The following is a 25,269-nucleotide window of genomic DNA, read 5'->3' on the forward strand; positions in this document are numbered from 1 at the left end:
CACTAAATGTAGGTACCTGAGCAAGCTATTTGATATGATCATTTAGCTGATTTTGAAACAAAATAAATATAACTTTAAAAACAATGTAGGTATAATGTTCTAAAGGTCTTATATATTTGTGATACAAATCACTATATATTTTAAATGGTGAGCAGTTTTAAATTTATGTTAATGAAGAAATCATTCAATTTACTGATTTATATTTTATGTAAATGGAGAATGACTAAGAAAAGATAATGATATTTGAAAATTAAACACACACATAGATATGTCATTTTATTGCTAAAGGGTTATGTCTTCTCTTGGGACTTTTTATACATCTCATCTTTAAGCAGATTTTCATGGCCAAGCAACAGTTCCCAAAGATGTGTTTAAAACTGGAAATTCTACTTCAGTTCCTGGTTTGTGTAGTCTTTAAGACATGTTTTTTCTTTGGCAAACCTTTATAGTAATTTCACCTTGAAAACAATTTTAAAAAGGGGAAATAAAGGTAAGCTTTTAAAATTGAAACAAACATCTTAACTTTACCCATAAAACTTCATTTTCTCACTGTCCCTATGTAATATCTAAGATAATGCTTTGAAAATTTTAATTTTTATGCTTGTTATTTTATTTTAAATTAAAGTAAAAGAATCTTGCCATTTTTCCTTTCATGTATTTTTAATGCGACAATTATATTTACTAATTTATTTTCAGTTTTTGTATGTTTGATGTGGTTATGAAGGAGATGGTATTCTAGCAGAAGATAAGGAGTAAGAAGCAAGTCGTTAAGTTAGACAAGAAGAAATCCTAATCAGATTTGTACCACAGTTATTTTATATCCTCATATATATTTCCACCTGTATCTACATTGGAGAGGGTAAAGTAGCTTAATCATCCAGAGGCCACATTGAACTTTAAGGATCTTAACATTTTATAACTGAACTTTTGGGATTAAAATTTTTTTGTTTCTTTTTAGTTTACGGGTGAAAATTCACAGAAAAAACTGAATCTTTACATTGCTATTAAAATAAGAGTGGAAATTTAGTTTTCTAAATTGTATTCTGTTTCTTAGAGATGCCCGGGGGTAGCTGGGTAGCTCAGTGGATTAAGAGTCAGGCCTAGAGATCAGAGGTCCTAGGTTCAAATCTGACCTCAGACACCATTGCCTAGTCCTTACCACTCTTCTGCCTTGGAACCAATAGATAGTATTGATTCTATGATAGAAGGTAAGGGTTTTAAAAAAAGAAATGCTTCCATTTGATATATTTAAAGATATTTTTAATAAGAAATAACTTTGTTGTGTAATTGTCATTGTGGGGAGGTTATAATGTATATTATATTGATTGGAGTACACACCAAACACTAAAGCAGTTTCAATAATTCTATTATTTTATAAAATAGAAAATGACCTTAGAAATGAAGATACCTCCAAGTGACCAGTGATTGTCTTCAAGATTCTCAAATAAAATGATATTTAAGAAATATTTATTTTAAAAATATATATTATCCCTTTTTGACAATGATATATTTTATGGTTGTGACAAAGTTGTAGGATAGAAAAATGCATACATATATATATATACATATATATAATCAGTCACTTTAGATAGCAATAATAAAATGCTGGAGAAAATAAAGAAAAGTCTAATATCATTATAAACATTTTAAAGAATGCATCAGATATCTAGAAGTAAATCTACCAAGATACATTCAAGATTTGTAAAGATACCATTGCAAAATGCTTTAGGGAAATGAATGATTAAGGATATTTAGTACTGAAATTTGAACTATACCAATACATATTTTTTAAAACCATGACATTAATACTAATTTAATTTACACAGTAATATGCCACTTGTCAAACTGTCAATTAGTTAACTAGAGATATATCCCAAGGAGGTAAAAACAAAAAGAGGTCAAATCTACACCAAAATAGTCATAGCAGCACTTTTGTGACAGCAAAGATCTGGAAACAGATACTGATCTAATATATAATATATTCAATATCTACTATATATTGAATATATTATATATAGATATCTATGCATACATATATATATGATATGACTAAATGTTGAAGTAGATGAAAATCCAAAATACATTCATTGATCACGTTATGCTCAGTGCTAACAACATTGTGGTTAGAGTCAATTGGTTTCTATTATAACATCCATTACTGTGTATTTTCTTGGAGTAAATGTCATTACTTACTTTAGATCAATAAAGTAGGAAATGCTCTATAATTCCATTGTACTTCTTAAATTTACATTGTGTACTTTCTCATTCCTGATTCATAAAAGTCAGCATAAAAAGAAACACATTTTTAAAAATCTGGTTATGTAAAATGCTTATATTTCAAGAATTCTTGGGAAATTCAGGTTGCTATCATTTATTATTATCCATGATTAAGGCCACTGATAAGATAAAAAACAGAAACAAAAAAAAGGTTACTTTTTAACCTTAATTAAATATTTTCACTGGGAGATCTGACAGCTATCACTTTTGGGGGAATGTGTTTAAAATCTAAAAATCATTCCTTCTAAAGCTTTATATTTTGTATGTTTAGCTACATATCTTTGTCTAATATAAACATTTTCTTTTTCTTTTTCCTCCTCTAAAACAGAACAACAATCTCCATTCTTGATGTCCCTATGACTACTATTCTCCTAGTTATTTGGACTCAAAATTTTAGTATTTGATTATTACCTTTCTCATATCTGAGTGTGCATTAGCACCAAATCTTATTCATCCTTTGAGATGTAGTACAGTCATTATTTCCCATTCTTATTTCATCATTTGAATTCATACTTTAAAATATATATTTAATTATTAATTCAATTAAATACTTCCTAATTATGTGTGAAATTTTAAAACAATTTTTAAAAAAAATTGTGTTCCAAATTCTCCCTCTCTCCTTCCTGCTCCTCCCTCATTGAGAAGACAATTTGATATCAATTTTACATATGATGACATAAAAACATATTTCTGGTTACCCATGTTGCAAAAGAAAACACATCAAAAAAATAAAACATGTAAAACAAAGTGTAAAAAGAAATAGGCTTCAATTTGCATTCATTATTTATCAGTTCTCTCTCTGAAGGTTGAAAGTATTTTTCATAAGTCTTTTGAATTTACTTGGATCATTGTCTCGATCACAGAAGTTGTCTTTCACAGTTTATCATCCTTACAATATTCCTCTTCCTGTGTACCATGTTCTCCTGGTTCTGCACACCTCACTTTACATGACTTCATATAAGATTTCCAAGGTGTTTTTTTTTTCAGAAGAAAAGCATTCATACTTCTGTTATTTAGTACTGAATAGCAATGATCAACCTTATTTGGACACTGTTCCCTTAAATTCCAGCCAAAAATATAGTACTAAGCTTGTTCTTATAATCCTACCGTGTCCTACCTATGTGAATTTGTACATTGTTCTTCATGTCTATAGCACACTCCTGCATCATTACTTATTACAAGTTTTTTCCCTCAAATCAACTGTATGAAATATGTAGTACACATATTATTCCTCATTATAGGTGAAGTAACTAAGGTTAAAAGTGATTCATAGGTCAATTCAGAGATATTGTATAGCTGGAAGGGAACCTTAAATGTTATCTAGCACAGGAGTTTTCTTTTTAGTTGGACTTTGTAAATTAATTTTAAAATATTAAATAACTACATTTCAATGTAGTTTCCTTTAGAGTTTACATATTTTTTATCTAAAAATTGTAAGAAAGATATTCACAAGCTTTCACTATTCTTCTGAAAGAAACCATAAGATAAAAATAAGTTAAGGAACTAGCCTACCTTTCTCATTTTATGCTGAGGTAATGGGCCCAGAAAGGTTAAGAGACATGGTTATTTAGCTATTAAATGTGAAATCTGAAATTGAAATTTAAGTATTTTCTGGCTACAAGGTCAGATTTCTTTTCACTATACTACTCTGCCAAATACCTATGAAAGCTTTTTTTTTTTTTTTTAATAATATCATCTCAGATGCAACCTTCTCTATGAAGAGATTTCTTTGGTCCCTCAGATGCAAGTAATCTCTTTTCTTTTACAAATGCGATTATATTATTTAGCTGGATCTCTTCTTTGCCCTTCTTCCAATGTATATTATGTTATAATTGTTTTTATATGTAGGGATCATAAAGCATATGAGCTAGAGAGCAGAAAGGATTATCTATATCAATTAGGTCACCCCTGCCCTGGCCCCATTTTCCCGATGGGGAAAGTAAGGGCTTGGTTCTATCCCTCCTGTAAGATTATAATCTTCTTAAAGGTATGAACTCTATGTGTACTTTTCTTCTTTTTATCCTCAGCTCCTCCTATTACAATATTTTCCACATAGTCATTTCATAAATACTTATTTCATCTGCATCATTCATTTTGAATGAAATATATACTGCTTCACTATTTAAAAATTACCCATTTTCATATATTTTCTCCCCAATTAGATTTGAAGTACCATGAGGTCAAGAATCCACATCTTATTTATTTTTGTGTCCACCACTGCATCATCTACTAACTAAATATTTTTGATGACCTTTTAGTGTTAGCCCTCCATAAACTAACTTAAGTGCCATGTGTTTCTCCTAGTGCGCTTCCTCTGTGCACCAATTTCTTAGGTATGATGAAAATGTCCTAAAAAAAGTAATGCAACATTTAATAATGAAATAACTTAGGAGAAAGAAAATTGGTCTCGGCATTTTATTTACATAAAGTTATTTTTAGACTTATATACATTGTCGAATGGAAAAATTAGTGATTTTTTGTGTATTGTAACTCTTAATTTGATAAAAATAATTTTAAAAATTGACCTCCAAATCTCTAGACCCATTCCTTATGTCAAACTCCAAAAGGCAAAAGTCCTATATGGCCATATTTTATGCAATTTTGACCCTCTTTCACATTAAACAGGTGCCTTAATTAAACATAAATCAGGCATAAAATGCCCTGTTTGAGGCAGCATAGTAAATCAAGCAAATTATCAAATAACAAAACTCTTTTTCTGCTCTGAGCAATGTAAGCTGCCAGTACTTATACATCAAAACTTCATTCAATGTAAGATTGATTTTACTTTATTTTGTTGTATACTTTGAAATCCCTACAATTCTGCCTGCATCCTATTCTCCCCCAAATTATCACTTTTCCTTTTAAAGAGGTTTAACTTATTGCTTTCCATTTCCCTATTAAATAAGTTTCATTTATGCCCTTTTTGCATCAAAATTATTTTTCACTAGCTTTGTCATTAACTTATTTTAAAACATATATTTATTTTAAGAAAGAAAAAAAACTCTCAAACAACAATAGGATCACTTCTGAGAGTATATACATCGTGCCCACATTTCTTCTAAGTATCCTTTCTATTTTCCCTGATATCAATAAACTTTATCTGAGTTCAGCAGCATTTGTTTAATTTTTATTAATGTTCTTTTTCATTGAATATATAGGCTTTTTTGGTTCTACTAGATTTGCTCAGCACTGGTTCATGTACTCCTATATTTTTCTGAGCTCCTCATGATTGTTAATTCTTATAGCATAATAATATTCTACATTCACATCCTGCACTTCTTCACTCATTTCCTAGTTGATCTCTATCCACTTTATTTCCAAATTTTGATGTGTTTTGTTTTTTGCTACTACTAAGGATGATGCTATGAATATTTGGTGACATGTGGAACCTTGTTTTTGTCATATACCTCCTTTGCCTGTTGGTAGAGCAGATACAGAATCCATCCACACTTCTTATTCTTTGAGTAGGTACCACTACACATGACAAGCCTATAGTCTCCTTACTTAAACATGAGGAAACTGAGACACAGAGAATTGAGCTAACTTCCTCTAGCAAATAAAAAGTGATAAAGCTGGAATTCAAACCTTGACCCTTTGACTCAAGATCATAGATCCTTCCTTCCTTAGTCAATAGCGATTAAGGTTCGAACACACACACACATGCACAGACACACACACTCTCACACAAACAAAACTATCAACTATATCAAAAATATGAGCAACAGAGGAATACTGTAATAAAATCGAAGTAGCAGTAGCCATTGAAGATATTTTCCAGTTCCAGTAAAGACGTCGGATTAAAGTTTGAACATTGAATCTTAAGGATGGAATGAATTTTTATGTAAGATGATACATGTCTTCCTTTCATAGTTGCTTTTTATGCTGCCTTAAAACATGTCAAAATAATCCCCAACAGAGGAGCCTAAAAGGAATGTCAGCTCTGTGGTTATGTAAATCGAATTGAGTGCTATGCAGCAGGCCCAAGATTTTTATAACTCAGAAGTTGTTAACAGCCAGCTGGTTTGTATCTGTTTTTTATGGTTATTCTTGTCATATGCAGCCTCCACAATTTTTAATTATATTTTATGGTATGTGTTTTCCTCCTCTTGAATCCCACAGCCACTTTTTGCTTCACGAGATATTCTCCACTGGGATGGGAACAAGCATGGCTGTGGGATTTTATCATTCGAAATACAGTTGTATAATTACTTATTGGTAACAGCTCTAGAGTGTGAGATTTGAGTAAGTCTCCATTACGAATATGCAACCTCCTCTTCTGGTACAGATATCTGTTTAATGCAATACACCCTGTTAGCAAGTTTTGCAGGCAGCCCCCAGCTAAGAGTAAATAACAAGATGATTATGCCACTTTGTTTTCCATTTTAAAAGAGCTGATTTACAGTTTTTGTTGTATTCATCATGCAAATTAATCTTTGCCTCACAGTTCACTTCTGAATGTAGACTTTTTGTTCCCAAGACTTGATTGCATTGCATGTTGAAGATTTTAACTCATTGTACATCATGCTTCTGTCTCAAGTAGTGTCAACACTTTGTTGTCAAAGGACTTGATGTCTCTATTTATGACTCTGTCCTCCTCACCCTCAAACAGCCCCACCAATAGAGACAAAAAAAGGGGAGACACATTAAAATGATAACAGCTTCAAAAATAATCACATAGATACGGAAGTCCCATTATTCATTCAGGTAGTGTGTTGGTGTGCGCTCATAGCAAAGAAACATTTTTAGCAAGCTCATATTATTAAGCATGCAGATGGCTTTCCTTAGTATTTGTTCCCCCATGAAATGAAAACATGATTGCCAAGACAGGTTTCAGTGACAGTCCAAGTGCAGCACCTCCTCTCATTTGGGATATGGCGATATAAAGTTTAGAAGCCTAAGTGATTAATTGTGAATGGATTGATGCCTTTGGGGAGCTCACATTTCAAATATGTCTTGAACATCAAGGCCACATCAAGACTCAAAGAACATATTATGTGGTTTGCCATGCAGGAAAATAAACACTTGCTGATTGTTGATTATACTTTTGAAACTAAATACTGTATCTTCAAACTATGTCATATGAAATGTATGTTGCTTAATATATAATAGAGACAATATCTGTTCCTCTATTACATTTCAAGAATCGATTAACATAATCTAATTTCATTTCCTTAATATGGTAAAATCAATATATATTTATATATATGTGTGTGTGTGTGTGTATTGTTGTCAAACTTAATGTCTTCAGGCATCGTTACAGTATAGGGCTACTTCTATTACATAATTTTACCACATTTAAACATTTTAAAGATAAAGATTACTGGGATTTATTTCTGACCCACTTATTCACCAACATTTTTATATACAACACATGGTTCAATAGAAGTGTAGCCTTCCTTGGTATCCTGGAATCTAAATATATTTTACATTGAGTTGGTGCCAGAATCATTTTATTGAGTTATTCTAATATTCTTCCCATGTTGAGTGTAGTTAAGTTCATGAGGGCGACTTGTGTGTTAATTATTTTGGAGATTTGAAATACACCACTTACATTTTTGAAAAAAAGAGTTATATGGAAGTGTTTAAGATATGAAGGTCAAATAAATGCTGAGGCAGGAAGACTCAGGAGAGGCTAAAGACAATGAAAGTGACAATTAAGACAAGTTTTAAAGGTGGGAAAACGTTTGAACTTGATTACAGGATAGTGTGCAAAGATTCAAGAGATGGAATTGTTGTGAAAAATTAATGTAGGAGAAATTCAAGAGCATAGCGTTCTAAAGCAGAGGAAAGAAGAAAAAGACAACCTTTCAGAGAAGAAGTGGAAAACAAGATTATTAGGAGAAAGAATAAATAAAAATTAGTCAAAATTTGAGAAAGAGAGATTTAATTAAATATGGAAATATACAGGGCTTTACGAAGCTCTTTTGATAATCAAGGAGGATAAGGAGAGAATTATGGATTCTTGAATTAGGCTCAACAGTTTAAATTTGAAAGATACTTATTTTGAAAGTTTATTTAATATTGAATTAATTTAGTCAGATACAAAAACAGATAGATACAGAGTGACATAGGCATACATTAAATGATATTAGGGCATAATGAAAAGAAAGCTTTCTTAAGAGCAAGGAAGCTTGAGTTCAAGAATTCCTCCTTTGAAAAGCATTGGATATGTGACTGTGTAGTACTTATTTAACCTTTTAGTGTTCTGTACTACCTTCTAAAACTAAAAGTTGCATAGCAAGTATCATCTTGTATTAGCATAACGAATTATCTCATCAGATAGTTCCTTGAAGTAATGTAGTCATATAATTCCTCTAACCTCATTCCTTATTTGTATATTAATTTATCTTAAATAATTAAACATAATGTCAATATAAAAATAAGATATATATGTATATATGTATATTTAATTTTAAACCCTTAACTTCTGTGTATTGACTTATTAGGTGGAAGAGTGGTAAGGGTAGGCAATGGGGGTCAAGTGACTTGCCCAGGGTCACACAGCTGGGAAGTGTCTGAGGCCGGATTTGAACCTAGGACCAACCGTCTCTAGGCCTGGCTATCAATCCACTGAGCTACCCAGCTGTCCCCTAAAAATAAGATATATTTTGTCTTAAATTATCTTTTTTCAGAGCCACAAACATTGGGAATTGTTTGACTTTATTATTTTTTTAGTTGATTCACTTAATTAGGTAGGAGTTATTTTAATTGAAACAGTCTATGGCTTTGGATCTGCCTCACCCAGCAAGAAAAGCAATACAATCCACCTTTCTTTCTCATAGAAATTGCCTATTTTTACATAGTGTCATGAAAAATAACTTTTCCCTTCCTAAAGCCCTATTTTGATTTCTCTTCTCTGTATTCTCCAAGCATTAGCTCTCACAGATTCTAACACTCTAGAAGGATGTCAAATATTGGACATGTAAGCACTCCTATATCTTTTTTTTTTTAAATTTTAAACCCTTAACTTCTGTGTATTGTCTCATAGGTGGAAGAGTGGTAAGGGTAGGCAATGGGGGTCAAGTGACTTGCCCAGGGTCACACAGCTGGGAAGTGTCTGAGGCCAGATTTGAACCTAGGACCTCCCATCTCTAGGCCTGACTCTCAATCCACTGAGCTACCCAGCTGCCCCCACTCCTATAACTTTTGAATAAAGATATTCTAGGGAGATATGGATAGTCCTATCAACAGGTCAACTTGGAGTGATGAGGGCCTGTGATCTGTGTTGGTGGAGGCAATTCTTGCATCAGTGAAAGCACAAACATATGATGTCTTGAAGTATAAAAAAGAGGCCATTTCCAATTATATCAAAGATGCAGTTTCTTCATTATGAGGTCTAGTTTCTTTATTCCATATTCTTCTGACCTTGATTGCATTGTCACATCACAGCTAACATATTTGCATTTCATACTTGCCTGATAAGAAAAGAGTTCAAATTTTCCAACTCAAAATAGTGAGAGACAGTAAACAAGTCCATAAACATTTATTAAATAGTTTTTATGTGACAGGCTACACTCTAGGAATATGAAGAAATGCAAAATCAAACCTTACCCTCAAAGGGCTCACATTCTAGTAATAGAGGCAACATGCAAAAAATGATTGACATACAAAAGACTTACAGCATACATGGAAGGTAATCTCAGAAGAAAGACATGAATATTAAGACTGGGAAAGATGTTTTTTTTTAAAGGAAGATGGGATTTGAGCTGAGACTTGAAGCATACAACTATTTCAATAGTTACTGCCTATATTAAATTTATTTGAAAATAGATTTTAAAGTCTGGATTAATTAGATCCATTCTAGACAATAAGGTATTATAACTCAGGTTTTCTGAGGGAAAAAAAGGAATAGGAATTAGCAAGTACATAAGTATTCACATATATATTTGTTTATCATATGCACACACATAGACACAATTATATGTAGAAATGAATGAGAAATGATTTTAAGGGTGAATGTAGTTAAGTTGTATATTTTTATTTATGGAATTACAATATGATATTAAAATACTGTCCTTAAGCTACAATCATTAAAAAGATATATCCTTCCATTTTGAAGTTGAGTATAAATTTGTTTAATTTTACCTTAGCACAGCATTTATGCATATATGTGTGTGTATGCATGTACATTTATACATATACATATACATATTATATTTGAGAATGGAGAAATAGAGAGACAATAACTTCTTTAAGTGCTGTTTTTTCGATCCTTAATGCACCTAGATATCAGGGATGAAAAGGACTATAGAGTACTGCTTTAAGTAAGAAATAACATTCTTCAGGGTAGGATAAGTGCAGGTGTCAGGTGTAACCAGTACTTCAGGCAGAAACCTGTTGGGACTTCTACAGTTGGAGCATCTGCCAGTGCACTGCATTTTGTAAAGTAAAAGAGCCTTTGGAGATAAAAGGAAATGACAGTTTGGGAAAGAAAACAACAACAACAACAACAAAAAGCCAATTGAGCCTACTGACAACCACGTTGCCTTCAGACTTTAGTTGTTCTTGTTTTTTTTTCTTTGTTATAGACTATTTTGGATTCTTTGGTAAATGAAACGTGTTGACAACAGACTGTAGAAGTTTGGAGGCTCTCTTGATGGCTATGATTCTTTCTTAGAAAAACTATTAGAACTTACTTCTTTTGGACTAGAACAATTCTTGCAATGGCTATGTTCCAGGATTTGATTTATGGCTGGTGATCAATGCTGAATTACCTAAATGGCATATAGATGGTGATTATACTACTTAAGAATTTGAGCTTATTTCCTGTAGTAAGACAGTCTTGAATGTATATGTATATGCATTCATTGTCATGCCTATAATATACCTCTATGTATATATCCAAATTCTTAAGTAGTTTAATTCTTAAATATATATATATATATAAAATATATTACTTGCGTAATTTTTATATGTATGTGTGCGTATATATATACACATACATATTTGTGTGTGCATATGTACATCATATATAATGTTTTGAAGATCTTTTGGGAAAGGTTGATTGCTTTCCAGTTAGTCCATGTAGACCCATCAATTTGTTAATTTCCCAAAGACTTGCTGACTTCTTTTAATCCAGAAAAGAAGTTTGGTGTTTTGGCAAGAATATCAGCCTTGGACACAGAAAAAACTATACATTTGTCCTTTGTAGCTATGTATAAGCAAGTTGCTTATTTTGTTTAAATCTCTCAGCTTTGTTAGAAAGATTTTGCTTTGGATCTAGAAGGGACATAGTGTAGTTCCTTCTTTTTACAAATGAAGAAATTAAAATCCAGAGAAGTAGTGACTTATCCAAGACTAAGTAGTAGAAGTATAATTCAAAGGTCAGTTCTATAAATTAATAATAGTTCTAGTTCCACAATACCTGACAGTCTTGATATTTGTACTAACTACAGCACAATTAAAAAAAGTGCCATGTAGAAATTAAACTATCATATAGAAGTTCCTTATTACAAAAATGCATATATAGATATAAACTTACACATAATGCTTTGTAACTGAAATATATCAAAATAAGTTGCTAGTATTTTTTTTTCTAATATTTGCTTCTGTAAGATGTACTTAATAGAAATGCAACTAACATTGCTGAATTCTTTATCAAGAATATTTCATAAGAATATTTCCTTGATGCATTTCAATTCAGTTTTATTCAATATACATTTATTAAATACCTGTAATGACAGACATTGTGCTAAGAACTAGAGATACAAAGACAAAAATGAAATCTTTTCCTTCAAAAAGTTGACATAGTACAGTAGAATGATTATTTTATTTTTCTTCACTATATTTTTACTTTTTAGCACTTGCTTAGATCTGCACAACCATCTGTTATCTGTGTAATAATATTGACTGTAAAGATTAAGTGTCTAATATATAATATATGTGTTATATTTATGGCACTGGTGATATAAAGAGACATAAGTTCAGACCTCAATGATAATGCCAGGTAGCACAAACCAAGTAGCTTTTTAAAATTGGATTTGCTATAGGAGTTTAGTAGAAGAAAAGATTACTTCAATTATAATCATCTTTATTATATATACGTAATATACTTACATATATGTATTTCAATTATTAAGCATTTGTTTCTTTACCATCCCATTCCCCCTGTCCTGGGGTAGGGGAGTGAGGGGAAACAAAACAGAACCTATGTAATATATATGAATAGGCAAGTAAAACAAATTTCCTTATTGGCTATGTCCAATAGTGTGTCTCCTTCTGCATATTTAGTTCCTATGAATCTCTTAACTGCCACATCCTACCTTTTCTCCACCTTCTTCCTTCTTGATGCCTCTATAGCAGTAAACTTCCCTTTCCACATTCTTCTCTCTGGATTTTTGTGACAGTTTTTATTGGTTCTCCTATCTATTCTCTCATCCCTTTAAATCTCTTCTGCAAGATCATCATACATTTCCTGGTTCCTAATGTGAGTACTCTTTTGCCAAAAAAGCTTTGTTCTAAGTTCCCTCCCCTTTTCTTGAAACAAAAACCTCTCTTTGAGTGATTGCATCATTCCCAAGAGTTCAATTGTAATCTATGCAGATAACTCCCAGACCTAGTTTCTTTCCTAAGCAGTCTTATGTTATTGTTTTCAATGCCTACTGGGAATTTGCCACTGGGTTTACTGTAGACATCTCAAATTCAACATGTCTTAGAGAAAATTCATCACATCTTTTACTCAGACTCATTTCTTCTCCTATCTTTCCCATTTCTACTAAGAGAGCCACTCTCCAGTTGCCTATTTTCCTAATTTTAGCGTGATCTTTGACTCTTTATTCTTCTCACTCAGTTGCCAAGTCTTTCATGAACATCTCTCACTTACACCTCCTTCTCTACTCTTACATGATCATAATCTTAGTTCAGGACTTTTTGAATTCTTAAATGGAACATGACAATAGACTTTTAAATGAACTTCCTGCTTCAGCCCTCTGCCTTCTCTACTTCATCCTCCACAAAGATATTAAATTGATATTCCTTAAGAAAAGGTTTGATCTTTTTATTAACCTGCTCACAGAGATCTTGATCTTGAATTGCTTTAAAGATAAAATGCAAATGCATTTGTTTGGTTCCTCAAATCCTTCTCAGTCTGTTTCCAATCTATCTTTTTATAGAAATCTATCCATCTATCTGGAAGCATATACATGTATATTTGTGATACATATAGATTTATTATATGTACATGTGTCTGTATATACATATATGTGTATTTATCTGTTCTATTTCCTCTAGCTATATACTTGTTAATCTCTCTAGAGTAGAATGTAAGCTCCTTGAAGAATATTATTGTTTCACTTTTTCCTTTCCCCAATATCTTCTAGTTCAAATAGCTTAATAAAGAATTGTTCATTGGTTTAACTGCATTATTATAATGTTATGTCTTTCTAGGGCAGATTCATCTTTAAAAACAAACAAAAAAAACCTAGACAAATATGAAGTGGACTTTTGATGGCTTCTGAACCCTCTAGAAATGGAAAGATTCCACAGAAAACTGGGATTAGATTCCAACTCAAATTCTATGCTTTTTGGTATGCCCTTTGTTGTCTAAATGAAAGCAAGAATGCAGCAAACAATTTTCCAGAGCTTGGAGGACATGACATTTTTCAGACATGATGCTTTTGATACTACTTAAATATAGACTCTTTAGCATTTTTCAGTTCTAGGTGAACATCTTCAGATCCAGATTCTCTGTATTAGTTGTCAGAATCAGTCTCCATCTTTTGCGTCTTCAGTGATAGATCTGTTGCAAATACTTCTTCCAGTTTGTCTCTCATAGTCTGTAATGATTGTATCTGTTGTGCCATAATGTGGCTCGGAGCTACACTATGAATCAAGTAAGATGTAATTTATTGTTTTATATAATTGCATTAAATGACTGATCAAGATCTTGCCAGTACTAAAGTTTAGTAAGGTGCTAATATGTTTCACAGTCATTTTCCACTTTTCTTCTCCAATTGATTGATTAGAAACAAATTAATAGGTTTGACCTATTTTATAACAAACTTTGGTTTTATTCACATGTAACTTAAAAGAAATTGTTAATAGTCAGATTAAGGTCATATTTCATTCTTACAATACTTAAGGGCAATGAACAATTTGTGCCAGTTATAAATATTCACCAAGACTTCCTGAGAGGGAAGATTGCCAGTTTCAAATGATGATTTGCATAAATGTACATGATGAAAGATCATAAGGTAGTCCTGAGCTTTTCTCAGGATTCTTTCTCAGGATAAATAAAACTGAGAATAATTTATTTCTTAATTATTTATAAATATTCATAATTGTTATAACTTATAATATATATATAATTTATAATATATTTGTAATATATTATATATAATTTGTAATATATAATTTATAAATAATTATAACCTTTTAGAATTTCAAAAATTATTGAATTTTATCTTTCAAAGTTTGAATTGTTCATTATTTAAAATTGTGAAGGGAGGGAACTAATATTTCTTAAATATTAAAATTTTAGAAATATACTAATTTTAGATACTTAATAGAAAAAAACATTAATATCTTTTAGAAAAAGGTAACAATTAACTTTCCCCAAATATGGACTATGGGAGCAATGTAGTACACTAGAGAGAGAGCTGGATTTTGAATCAGATGTCTTGGATTTGAATTCTACCTGTTATGGTTTTTATTAGGGTGACATGAAATAGTATTTAATCTCATTAGACCTCTTTTTACTCATTGGTAAATGAAAGAGATTGGATTAAGATGTCATCTCTAAGGTTCATTTTATTCCTAAATCTATGATTCCAGGACTTTCTTAAGCTTTTGTTCATAAAGCATAGAGATTTTTAAAATACAGAATACTCCCTTAAAGTTTTAAATTGGCTATATGAAAATAAATACTTAACTAAAGTTTTATTTATAATAAAAGGCATAGAATGTATTAAAAATGAAATACTTATTCTTTTGGAGTAGATTGGCCCTTTTGGAGTATGAATAACTTTTTAAGGATACCAAGACCTCATTTAGTGGTAACTGATTACTTAAAGCTGGAGAAGTAGTTCTGGATAATGGAATACCCATTCTTCTTAACTTTCCTACTCCAGTTTGAAGGGAAAAAACATTAATGGTATGTTTAAAGGAGATATATGTATTTATAGAGCATATCCTCAGTCATTAAGTGATTATATCTTTTAAAGCTAAACCAGAATTTATTTGCTAAAGATTTATTATATAACATTGTCATTGGAGTACATGCTAGACTATATTCAAATGACAACATTCAATAACAAAGCCCTTCTGGTTGCTGATTATTCTTTGAGGGTAGGCACTATATCTTATTCATTTTATTTTCTACATCATGGTGGCATTCGATAATTTTTAAAACTAATTTGTTTTGCTTTGCACATGGTGGCACTCACTAATTTTTAAAAATTAATTTGTTATTGTTCAAGCATTCCACAACCTTTTAGGGATTTCTCAGCAAAAATACTGGTGTGGTTTGCCATTTTCTTCTCAAGCTCATTTTACAGATTAGAAAACTGAGGCAAAAAGAGTTAAGTGACTTGCCCTGGGTCACACAACTATTAAGAGTGTCTGAGGCTAGATTTGACATCAGGTCTTACTGACTCCAGGCCTGGCACTCTTCCACTGTGGCACCTGGATTCTAAATTCCATTAACCTAAATATTAAATTAAATAGTTTTATGATAATGAAGTACATATTTCTGTGTTTTCCTTTGTTCTTTTGGGCCATTTGTGTTCTTTTTATTCTAGTTGTTTCCTTTTGATTCGATCATGAGAATTATTAATTAACACTTCAAATTTCTGTTTTTTCTTTTCCTGCAAATGTCTTGATGTATAGTGGGTAGTATTCTTATACAATACATCCCTTCATAAATTGGACAGATATCCAAAGTAAAATATTAAACTTTATTTTCTCATTGATTTTTTAATATAAATTGAATTTTAAAGGGACATTATAAAAATTATGCACGCATTAGTAAAAATGGAGAAGAACAAATATAATGATGATATTCATGCTGCCTACTGCCTGATTTATGGCATCATAAATACATATATAATAACTGTACAAAGTAAGAGAGAGAGACTCATTGTACAGTGGTATAATGGGGTATTCTTTTTTTCTACATTTACTAGACAATTGTGGTGTTGCAATAATTACAAAGTCCCCAAAGTGCTTATATTCTATTTAAGAAAGCAATATATAAATATATATAAATGTGTGTGAATACAAAAATTAAGTATGAAATGATTTGGGGCATATATTAGTAACTAAAGCCTTATTTAGGAAATGGTGATTGACCTTACAAATAGTCACCTAAAGCACTTCAAAACTTGACTCATGTACTTTATATACAGTTTCTCCTTTCTCAATGAGACCTTACTGAACTTCTTTTTGAAGACATCAATAGTTGTCAAGAAGAGGAGATAGAGCTCAGTGAAAGATCAAAGGTGACAAAATGGCTCATAAGTATACCCATTGCCACCTTTTATGCCCCTCCTCTCTATTTCATATTTCTATCACTGCTGTTTCTGCTAGAGGTTTCACTACATTTCTGAACCCTCAGGGAAGAGCAGGGATGAGCTTAAGCACTAGCAAAGCAGTGGGGGACCATCTGCAATAGACATGGACACTCACTGTTTCAGGGAAATATTGATAAGTGAATTTGACATAATGCATAATCCAATTGGTTCACTGATTTAGAAATTCATGGAAGCAAAATTGTCCATATTGGGCTGGCAAATAAGAAAGAATCATTTTTATAAGCACAATGATTTTACCTTATGATAATTAAGGAAATAATAATAGTCTACATTTCAGAACTAAAAACTTTTGAAAAAATGTGCAAAAGATAAGCAATTTGATTAGAATCAAGTAGTTATCTCCAACCAAAGGGAAAGATGCTGATTAGTAGATAATCGTTTTCACTTCAGTTGTGGCAACTGGATATTTCATATATAAATGTTTGGTTCACAAATTCTTTCTTGTCCAACTTTAACCATATAGGAAATAGATTTTAATCATAATGAGTAATGCTTTGAAAAGAAAAAAACATTTCTGAAGCTGGTCATTTTTTTGAGTAATATTAGGAATGGAATAAATATGGTGAAAAGCTCTAAATAGTGAAGAATTTGATCTTTTCTATTTAAGATAGCAGACTATTAGATAATTCTTTTTTTTCTAATTCTGGGATCCTTTTAAAATGCTAATGCCAAAACAAAATTTTTCTCAATGCTTCATGAAATATTCTATAAAGTAAGATGATCACATTTATGACAATGTTCAAAAAGCATCAGTTATTAATTAAGCAATGTGTTTATAACATTCTGATAATTGAAGGAAAGGTATTAAGTACAAAATAACTTTTTTAGTTAATTATCTGTTATTATGTATATTGTCCAAACATATAATCAAATGTTTTCTGGATTTCTATAATATATTTATGTGTCAATGATTGAAAAGAACACTTATTTTACAAAACTCTGTTGAATAAAATGTTCTGTATAAAGCCAGTAATTTGATTTCACCTCTTTCAGACTTTAAATAGAGCACTGTTGTTTTTTTTAAATCCAAAATTAAGAGTGACAAGTATTGAGGGCAAGGATTTTTTCTTCTTTGTGTATCTAGTGCCTATCACAGTTTGATAAATGTTTCTTGAACTTGAATTATAATAAAAATCTAAATGTGACAAGCAGATTCTAAATAATTATGAAGGAATATTACCACTGAGATATTCATATTTAATTCCATATTAATGTTTTTTTTAAATAATGATTAAAGTTTTTTCTTTTTCAACAAAGGGGAGAGTATTTACATAGTTTTTCTTTGTGACCTGGGCCAACATTTTCATAGCTTGCTCTCAAAATATCACTTATGAGTGTGATAAAAAGCTAGAATGTGTTTTTTCTCCTGTTTTTTTATGTGTCCAGTTGGATATTTTTTGCTATCAGGACATTGCATCCTTTCTCTTTTAACACCCTTTATGAGGAGGTGAGAAATGTTTGCTTTGTCTGCATCACTGTGCAGAAGGACAAACCACTGATGAGTTTCCAGACCTGCTTTCAGTCCAGTTAAACAGGAAAGGGTATTCTCAGGTCTCAAAGCCTTTTTATTAAAGGGCCTCACAGGCCAGAGCTCAGTGCCTGAGTTTGTTTCCAAACTTGAGTTTCTAAAGTTTCAGAGAAACAGACTTCCCCATTAGGCCACCAGGCTAGCTCAACAATGTTTAGATATTATTTCAATCAAAGAACTGTGATCTATTACCCCAGGATTTGTGTCAAACTGTGGATTAGGTTAAAAAACCAACAAAAGCTACTAGTGGCTGAAAGATTATGAGTATTTAGCTACATTACTGCATTACAGGAATGAACATGTCCTTTTAGTATTTTTGAGTTTCACAAGGTTACAATTAATTGATTGTGTCTATCTAGGTAAAACACTAGTCTGTGTTAAAGTGTGCAATTTTAATAAATCCTTTGGATTCCTTTGATCTCTCTAGCTCTCTTTTTCTTATACTCTGTGCACACTAGACAGCAGATTTCCTAAACCCATAAAACAGAGATTAATGGAACAAAGAAGTAGAAATAGGCTATCTAGTTCTGAAGCTCTGCATCCATCGAGTGACCATGTCATCTCTTCTATGTGCACATTCATTTCTCAGTCTGTTGTATAGCAACTACTGTTATTAAAATAACTTTTTTTTTACTTTTGTAGTCTTTACTAGAGTATTTATAATTTAACAATCTACATAAATCAGCCTTGATTATCAACATAACTTAATAAAATACTTTTATTAGTAGTAAAGTAGTTTTATCTTTAGTTAATTATTTAGATATGACTTTCTTTTTCATTTTCTTTCTGCAATTTTTTCTCCCTTTGTGTGTGTAATTATCATGCAAACATACATAGAGGCAAATCAAGACAGTAAAATTTAGCTTCATCAAGTATCCTTTTGAATAATGTAACCTTATATTTTTGAAGTATTTTCTAGAGTCTTGTTTGTGTAATGAAAACTCTTGGTCATAGGTTTTATGACCTACTACTAATTTATGTAGATTAATTCTTCTCAAATACTTTTTAACGTCCTAAACCAATTCCTTGATACTTTTTAGATTCCAGATATTCTGGTCTTCTCACCCTCAATACCATAGTTCATTCCTCTTTCAGAATCTACCTATCTTCCCATTAACTTCTATCCCATCTTTTTCTTTTCTACGTTGGTTTATTTTCTAATTTACTAATGGAATCCCTCCAATTGTCCCCAATACAAAAAAAGCTACTACTGACAAAAGCAATAGAACAACTGAACTTCTGGTTTCCAATGTATTCTCTCACTGAACCACACTGCCTAGAGAGGAATACATTTCTTGGTATGGAGTCTGGCATTACTTTCACTTGGCAGTCCAGTTGGGCACAAATCCCTACCATGATTGCTTCAGGCACATGAAAAGGTGGCAGTGGTGATTCTCTTAGATGTGTGCCTGGAGTGGGAGGAGAAGCACCACATCTGCTCAGGCAGCTGCCAAACTGATGCTCCACCTGGGCCCCTGCTGGGAACCATGCTGCTGCCTAGGTGGAATAAGGCAGGTTGGGACAAGGAAGAATCATAGAATTTTCATCCCATTCTGGAGCAGTTCTGAGTGTAGGAGTTCGGATATTTGGACCTTATTCCATTTTGTTTTTTCCCCCTTGAGCTCAAGAAATGTTTATTCCTAACCTCTTCTTTATATGATACTGGCCTTTGAAAAGCTTGGATATGCTTCGTGTTAAAATATTATTGTTCTAGTGATTATTAGATGCATTAGATATTAGTAGAAAATCACATTGGCCATTCCCCACCCCCAGGGTATGCTACTACATGCTTTTAAAATCAAGGTTTAGTTAAAAGACCATATTTGCTACTAATGTTCCTGTGGAGAACATTCATTCTTTCATTGTATATCAAAGCATTCTGATAACTCTACAGGATTTGGTCACCCCCAGATCACTGGTACCTAGTAATCAAGTACATAAGTGCATGTCTAGTATTTGAGGAAGTAACCAAAACATTAAATAGCTTTGAGATACAGAAATGACCATGTTATAAGACATACATATGTTAAACAGGAAACCAAAACTTTAGGAGTCAGTCATGGAAAAGACAAGCTATTTCCCCTCCCTTTGGCAGTTTTGCATTTGGCTAAATAGATTGTTCTGTAGGATTCAACACCTACAGAAAGCATTTTTTATATTGTTCAAAGCTGACCTCTGCTTTTACAAAGGTTTATCTGCACTTTTTCATCTGTTTAGAAGCATACATTTTTGGTTAAGAAATCGAAGACAATCTCTCTTTGTCTTTCTCTCTTTTTTTCTGAGCTGGGTAGGTTGAGATAAAAAAGAATGACTGCTTTAAAAGTCACACATGGCTGTAATTTAAGATTTTTTTCCCCTCATTGTCCGTAACAGTTGAAAGAAACCTTCAATGAAAGTTTATTAACTAGGCCAATGCCTGAGGCAATAAAGGTTCATTTATTACCAGTTTCTTGGCTGTTTTTCTTCTTCTATTTTTCGGTTAAACTCATAGCGTAAGATAATACTTCACAAAATTAAACCTTTGACCTTCTGTAGAGTTAAGTCTCCTTTGATTAGATAAAGTAACAATTTATGGTCCAGCATGAGGTTGCACATGAAATGAATAATGCAACAGACTCAGTGTAGACTGAGAATCTATTGCTTTTGAAAAGATGAATGTTGGTTAAGAAAAAAAAAATCTACTTAAATGTGTTGTCTTGATTCAAAATGCACTTTAGCAATATTTCAAAAGGTTTTCCTTATCATATATAGTCATGGTTACAGTTTTCAATTCTTCACAATAAGGAATTGAAAATAATATCCAACTATTTCTTAGATATTTTTAAAATCAAGAAAAGCAAAAACACTGCCCAAATAACTTTTTAATATTGCAACTGCACCACAATCTAGGTAGTGTGAAAGAACTGAAATATATGTAAGAGATGAGGGCAAAGGAAATTGAACATTAATTCTACAAAGAGAATATAGTAATGATAAGTAATAATAGTTTGAAAATACTGTTAGTGTGTGCCACTTTTGATAGCAGTTAAATTAAAGAATCTAACAACTTAAAGTCCAAAAAATAAAATAAAGGCATTATTTATATGATATTTGGTTGATCCATTTAGAATGGCTTGACTCTATTTTGGTAGCATTTACTGGTTAAGGATTAGGAGTTTCTTCTATCTTCTACTTTGTTTTATAATGATGTTGATGGCAGTCTGATACAGAAATTGTGAATATAAACATAATTCTCAGAGATTTCATTTTTACTAAGCTTCTTTTCAAATATAAATGCGGAATTTGATATAGAGATCAAATTCATAATTGACAAATCTTTGATATTCTTTATTCCCCTGACCTACAAAAGAAAATGACTTATACAATTTTAGAATTTGAATTCATGTGTAATTTTACCCTTAATACTGCAAATTCAACAAATGTAGGTTCATGTATAAACCATACTGAGAATGTATGTCTAACCAAGTTGTTGTAATTAGGTGATTGTTTGAATTACTAATTGATATGTACAAATAGAATGCTTTAGAGAGTGTATTAGAGTTTGTTTGTTTTTTTCAATTAATTTAAATTATTTCAGGTAAAAAACAATTCTCCAGTAATTTAGTTTCTCTTAATAGAAATATCATAGGACAGCCTGTATGACACCAAAAATGTCATTTGAGTTAGTGAAATAAACTTGCAAGTAGAATTCTATTGACTTTGAATTTGGACATGTTAAGATGAATAAATATCATTAGGATAAAATAAAGATTTTTACTTATTCTGAAGTAATGCAAAACATTCTGGTACTACAAAGAACTCAAATTCCATAACTTGCTACAAATAAAATGTTTCTTTTGCTGGAATAAATCTGTTTAGCAAAAGAGAGAAAGAAGAGAAATATATAATACCATATATCCATTGAACATTTTCTATTGGATCCAACCTATTGTATTTAGCACAGTGAGATCAATTACACTTCTAAGCAAAGCCTCATAAAGTAAGTAGACTACATAGTCTGTTTAAAATAATGAAAGTTTAAAAGTGTGTTCCATTATTCTCTATGATATGCAAATTAAGGAAATTTGGAACAAATTAAACATAATCTAAAAACAAAGTAGAATCAGTCAAAAATATTTGCCAAAAATCTTCTATCTTCAAGACTGTGTGTTGAGGTTGAAATAAAGCAATTCATTATATGGCTCTTTCCCTGAAAGAGCTTAGAAAAACATTTGAAGAGGATACTGTATATAAGGAAAGTTAACTACCAAACTCTAAATTAGCATTCCAAGTAATTACCAGAGAACTCACTTCAGTGGGTAAGTTATATATAAAGTCTTTGTGATGTTATCACATGAACTTTGATGGGTATACATTCCAGCACTGGAGAATAATATCCACCCATGCCTTCTTCTCCTATATCATTCTTTTCATGTAGTCCATAGCTTATCCACATGTTCAAGGACTTCCTTTAGTTTTAGTTTTATCGGGTTTTTTTTGTTTCAAATTAATTTTATTTTAAAATATTTTCTATGTTTACATGATTCATTTTCTTTCCTTCACTTCTTCCCTCCCTTCTCCCAGAGCCAACAATCAACTCCACTGGATTGTACAAATTTTATCACTTGATACTTATTTCCATATTCATTTTTGGTATAGAGCAATCTTTTCAAGCCTAAACTGCAAATCACATACCCATATATACATGTGATAGTGATGTAATGTTTTTTCTTTTGAGTTTCTACTCCCATATTTCTTTCTCTCAGTGTGGTTAGCATTATTTCTCTTAAGCCCTTAAGGAGTGTCCTGGCTTGTTGCATTGCTACTAGTAGCAAAGTCCATTACATTGGATTTTCCCACAGTGTTTTACTTTCTGTGTATAATGTTCTCCTGGTTTTATTCATTTTACTCTGCATCAGTTCATTGAGGTTCTACCAATTCATATAGAAATCCTTTAGATCATCATTCCTTAGAGCACAGTAGTGTTCCATCACCATCATGTATCACAATTTGTTCAGCCAGTCTCCAATCGTGGGATAACCCTTCATTTTCCATTTTTTAAACTACCACAAAGAGTGTGGCTATGAATATTTTTGTACTAGTATTTTTTCCTTATTATCTCTTTGTGATACAAACCTAGTAGTGGTATTACTGGAACAAAGGGTATGCATTCTTTTAAAGTCCTTTGCACATAACTTCAAATTGTCTTCCAGAATGGCCGAATTAATTCCCAACACAAAGAACAATGTGTTAAGTGTCCTGATTTTGCCACAACCCCTCCAACATTTATTATTTTCCTTTACTGTCATATTGACCAACCTGCTACATGTGAGGTGGTACCCCAGCATTGTTATGATTTGTATTTCTCTAATTATGAGAGATGTAGAACACTTTTTCATGTGCTTATTGATAGTTTTGATTTTTTTATCTGAAAACTGCCCATTCATGCCTATTGACCATTTGTTAATTGGGGAATGGCTTGATTTTTTTATACAATTGACTTAGCTCCTTATAAATTTGAGAAATTAGACCTTTGTCAGAGGTTTTTGTTATAAAACATTTCCCCAATTTGTTTCTTCCCTTCTAATTTTGGTTGCATTGGTTTTGTTTGTGCAGAAACTTCATTGTTTTTTAACATATTTTCTGAGTACTGCTTCCGCACCAGCATAGTCCATCTGTTATCTTACACTTGTTTCACATTAATATGTCACCTTTTTCAATTTTATTTTGACCTTAGAGAATTCTATTTCAGTACTACTTTCCTCCATATGTCATTTTTGCATATGTCATCATAGAAAAAATCCATCTTTCCATTATTTATTAGGTCAACATTTTTATTTTTTGGAAATCATTGTGTCATAAGCCTGACTAAATGGAATTTCTAAGAAAATATTTTGCGTTCAAGAATATGAACTTTTACATTGAAGAAGTGCTTGAAACTGGTTAAAATATTATACTGTCTTTAATGCAATCTGAACCACATTCTTATGATTTAAGATTATTTATAACCCAATCATTGTCTATCTTTAATGTCTATCCTAAATATATATATATATATATATATATATATACATATATATATATATATATGTGATGGAGAAACTTAATTAATTGCCCATCTAATTGTGTGTTGTTGTCTGTGTAATACTTTTGTTCCATTTAGTTTTCCTTTATAGATCCCTAGGGTAATAGCTTTTGACTAGTCAAAATCTTGTTGGTCAGTGTGGTTTTCTGGAAATTGGTACTATCAGCACCAAATAATCAGTAAACAGAAACATCTGGAGACCCCATCTATGAAGAATCCATCTCCCTTTTCTCTTCCATGCAGAATATCTTGCATGATCATTATGAACACCTGATGATCACACATTTCACTGTTTTATGCCTCTTTTAACATTAATAGCCAAAAGGGCATTGAATAGTTATTTCTTAATATTCATTTGTCAAGGAACTTTATAAAACAATAACATATGCATGAAAGAGTCCTTGTAGGAAGAGAGTCTTTATGACATTTGTTCCAATTAATTTTTGTAAGTATGAAACAATAAACACAATAGGATCTTGTATTCTCTATGCCTTTATGTCCATTGTGTCACTGTAAGACTAGACTGTTGTACAGTCATTTTCAAAAGTCTTCATGTTCTTTTCTCTTATTTTCACCAATGGTCTACTTGAGAGGAAATGAATCAAAGCCTTGTAGTAAAAAAATCTGGGTTCAGGTTTTGTCTCTTACATAAAAGTTGAATTATCATTGGTAAGTCATATAGTGATTTGTTAGTAGTAGGCCACTTCTAAGATTCTAAGTTAGAAGGATTTTGCTGAGAGTAATCAGAAAGACCTATTGGTACCAATGCAATCATCGTTTTAAACTGCAAGAAAAGGCCCATTATTTTCATAAAGATTTTATAAGGATGAAAAAGTAGATATATGGTTTTTTAATTACTGATAATATCTTGC

General features: G+C 31.6%; 1 protein-coding gene across 1 annotated transcript in view; it reads left to right on the forward strand.

Moving 5' to 3' along the window:
- DACH1 (dachshund family transcription factor 1) overlaps positions 1-25,269 on the forward strand; it is a gene marked incomplete at its 5' end in the record, with an annotated part of 484,059 nt that overhangs the window by 220,340 nt on the left and 238,450 nt on the right. The window lies entirely within an intron of this gene.

The sequence above is a fragment of the Gracilinanus agilis genome, chromosome 3 (assembly GCF_016433145.1).
Source record: "Gracilinanus agilis isolate LMUSP501 chromosome 3, AgileGrace, whole genome shotgun sequence".
NCBI lineage: Eukaryota > Metazoa > Chordata > Mammalia > Didelphimorphia > Didelphidae > Gracilinanus > Gracilinanus agilis.